Raw genomic sequence first — 4429 nt, forward strand, 5'->3', positions numbered from 1 at the left:
CAGTGTTAATCTTGTTAAGTCTTTTTGTCACCACACTGTAACTGATCTGCATTGATTTTATTTCTACGTTTCTTGTAATTGCATAGATTTGTAACTCGGTGTAGTTCAATCCCCATCAACCTCTGAATTTATTGCATTTTAACGGTTCTCTTTATTAACAAACATGAAACAGGAGTTTTCATTAAACAGTTACTTCATCATACAATGCTTTAACACTCACATGCAGTATATAAACATCCATATTGAGCACTCGCATTGCAAAATGGCCCACTCAGGAATCAATGGAACAAACTGAACCCATATTCATCCGAACAAAAAAATAATTGTGCTCACCTCACTCTTTCCAAATTTTGCACAAATGAGGAAAAAAGTATAATACAGAAACAAAATTACTTCTAACTCTGGCAAAATATCATCAATATCACACTGAAAATGTTGAGTTGAGAGCATAATAAGGAAGGTAATGAGAAAACCAAACAAAACCGTTTGATTTTTATGCTGCAGGGCGGAATTTGTTACTCAGTTGGACATTTTAATTTTTTTTAAAAAAGCCGTCAATCAGACTTTATAATACTTGAAGTAGCCTTGTTCTTAATTGTCTGAATCAGCAACACATTCTCATTTTAAATGTGAGTTTATTATTGTAAATGAAGATTAACAGGGTTATAAAAGATGATATTTTCAGAACACCTACAGAGCGCCATCATGTTATCCATTTAGGCTAAACAGCCTACGAGGATTTAGGTCTTAGTTCAAATTTAATTAGACTTAATTAGAACCTTTTTATCTTAAGATTATAACACAGTTGAAAATGAGTGTCGTTGTGATAATACGAGAACAGGATGACACTAAACACTACAGAAGCAAAGCATTTTTGTGACCTTTTGCTTTCTCCGTTTTCATTATTTGTCTTACTTTATACTCATATGTTCTCCTTATTAGACAACCATTTTTATTTGATTTTTATTTGCTGATCTCACATTTCTATTAACTGTATTGTTTACTACATTTTGCATTTTGTTCATTTAAAATTATAGCCTTACTGGAGATGCTGCAACAATTCAAACTCCTCTTTACTACTAGATCATCCTCTCCTGCTGCAGTTCATGCCAATAACCTCTACCTCTACAGGTAAAATGCCTTTAACCAATGTAACCTGTAGATTTATAAGCTGCAGCTGAAATTCTGTTAAAATTACTGCAGCGTTGTCATGATTAAAAACCCACATGCTAACAACTTCAGTGACAAAGCCAAGCAAACCCAGGTCAACACAAGTGAGCCAAGGTTTGTCAAATTGGCACGTGACTTTAAACAAACTGCAGTTTGGGTGAACAGGTGGTGGCCTCCAAAAAGTGCACAGAACAAATCCAAAGGTTCACACTTTTTAGGAGCTGATGGCTGGACCCTTAGTTCCGGATCTTATCAACACTTTGGTACCAGCTTGTCTAAGCCCCAAAGTTTTGTTTGGCTGCTCTGAGTTGTGGCACATGTGTAGAAAAAAATATTCTTTGTATTCCTGAGATGTTTCTCTCCAAAAGAAGCCGTCAAGGTTTTCTGGTAAAACGTCTTGTTTCTAAACTGTAAATTTACAAGATCATAGTCTAATTTATAAAGTCATAGACCAAGTTTAAAAACAATTAAATATCACAGAGGAGTTAGAATCAGCTGTATTTTATCATTTCAAATTTTCAAAGCCAATTCCATGTTTTGTTAAATCCCAACCTGCTATTGCAATTTTTGAAGATTTCTCTTCAAGAACAATAAATAGTTTATTTATTTTGAATTGAAGATTTAACTGTAGATTTATATTGAACCATTTACATTTACATATAAATTACTTTTATATTTTCTCCACAGTCCAGCTGATTGCTCAAACGTAAAGTGCCCCAAGTTAACGAGCAGAGGTACAAATAAGACCCAAATAAAATGAAATTTTCCTCCCTTATACATCAGATTATAGGTCCTTAAAATGGTTTTGGTACATCATAAAATATAAAAAGCACACCAAATATCAAGACAACGAGTGTTTTCTAAACCTTCTAACTAGTAAATTGCAGCAGAAGCTCAGTTGTTGTAGCTCTCCAGCGCATGTCGCACAAATCATGCCACAACGTCTGAATTAATCCGACAAGAGGAACTCTAAGGCTGAGTGAGAGATTGAAATGAGAATGAAGGAAATGGAAATGAAGGCTATGGTTGCTGTAGGCTTTCAAGCTGACAGTGGGATGAGGCGGTGAAATGAGTGCGCGCACACCCCCGCATCTTCCACAGATGGAATCCCCACCAAGAGCTGGTGGAAAATATTAGAATGTGTTAGAGACAAGAGAGGATGGAAATAATTGGTGAGTTTCTAAGATTATGGCTTCATTGCCAGGACAAACCTGCTAGACAGATGGCAAGTCTATGTCTGTGGGAAATATCAAACGAGTTCTTTTTAAAGACATGATAATAGGAATTTGAGATTGCTATGCTGCATGTATATATATATATATATATATATATATATATATATATATATATATATATATATATATATATAGTATACCCTTTGCGATAGAGTACTTATAAAATATGCCATGAAGGCAAATTATACCAAAGCCATCACGCTGCAGTGGCACGTTGTGACCCGACAGAAGGTGCAGCTGTTGACGGTGTGTAGGGGAAGGCTCATATTTGACGTGCACAGAGTGAGGACAAAGTGTTATACATAATTCAGAGTCCAGTGTCACATTTCAAGGCAGTAGGCTGTCATAGTCTTAAAGCAGGAAAATCTTTGACATGATTAACTCATTGCAATAAATCGAGATAATAAATATAATTTGATTTATGCGCATTATGTGATTTATCTACGTTTTTTTTGTCCAGGATTGGTTAAAGGTGTTAACTAAATGCTGTATACTTTTGAAATAATAAAGATCAAAATAGAAAAGGTTCACATTTTTTTTAAGTGGCACTCTCTGCAGAAGTTATGAGTAATTATTATCTTACCTGTTGTAGATAGCTCTGTGAATGACCTATATTTGCAGAAATAGGGTTTAATTCATGCTAACGGGTAGTCAGAGCAGGAGCAATAATAAAATAACTTCAATCTCCAAAGGTCTGTGATTTAACACTACGTACATCACCATCTTTACTGCATTATATCTGGCATAAATAATATGATATTCCTGCAGGAAATGCCACAGCTAGCTGCTGCAAATGAAAATATCTGTGTAACATGAGCATTAAAATAATATGAAGGTTTATAAAACAGCATCTGCATGAATCGTTGTGACATTTGTGAGGCTGGAGATATTTTAAGATGACAGCAATCCACTCCAGTCAAAGACTTGCTCCGACCAGCTGTTAGTTCATCTATCCAGTCTCCAAACTGTCTGTTCAAGGAGCCATCTACAACAGGTAAGATATTATTTGCTTCTAACTATTCCACAGAGCCCCACTTCAAAAGGTCTGAACTGCTGTTTTAACAATAATATCTGAAGCATGAAGGAAGTTAAAGAATTAAACCTGGAGTCAATAGACAGAGAATGTGTTTTATCAACAAAAGATTTTAATTAAGATGTTCTTTTTGTTTCCGGATTTTAATCAGTCATTCAAACGCTCGCTGTACCATACGAGGGAGTATAAGTGACTTTTTATTTAAAGCACAGACAACATTTTATGCGGTTTCGGAAGGATGGCTTGGTGTTGTAGGTGAAACACAGTGTGCCATGAAATGAAGCCTGTCTTGACTGAATCCTTTGTTTTGCCATCTGCCTCAATGGGAGTCATAAATGCGGCTCTCCTCGGAGAAGGAGCTCTTCAGCCGAACCCCGTTCATTACATCGCTACTGTACAGGGAGTTTTCTGGTAAATGGTTTTATAATGGCTCTCTGCTTCCACTGTGATTTCCTGCCCATTTTTCTGAATTCTGAGGCTTCAAGTTGTAGATAAAAATGGGAGTTGAAGCTATACTGTGCTATCAGTCTATCAATACCTCTGAACCACTTTTCACTTTTTAAACATGCAACACATAATGTCTCTGTTCTGCAGAGCAAAGCTGTTCTGAATATACATATTCTAATTCATTACACTTTTATTTTATGATTGCTGACTCAGCATTCACACCATTGTTTGCCTGTTTTTTTTATTTTTTGTGTGTTCGTTTTTGCAGTCTAAATACTTCTGCATATTTTGTGCTGTTTTAGTCGTTCATGTATCAAAACGTTCAGCTTGTTTGGAAAATTGGTGCTATGATGCACTGGTGCTGTAAATAAGTGCGCTATTTGGTTTTTGTAACTTTTATACTTTACAAAAAATATATTTACAAAACTTTTCCCCATGGAAATACATTGAGTTCTTTCAAAAAGATTGTTTTTTTTTTGGCTGTGTTTTTGTCTTCTTGGCTTGTAGCTTCCATTCTGATACCTTTAGCTAGTGCTTTTTACTA

Source organism: Kryptolebias marmoratus, linkage group LG15 (assembly GCF_001649575.2).
Source record: "Kryptolebias marmoratus isolate JLee-2015 linkage group LG15, ASM164957v2, whole genome shotgun sequence".
Classification (NCBI taxonomy): Eukaryota; Metazoa; Chordata; class Actinopteri; order Cyprinodontiformes; family Rivulidae; genus Kryptolebias; species Kryptolebias marmoratus.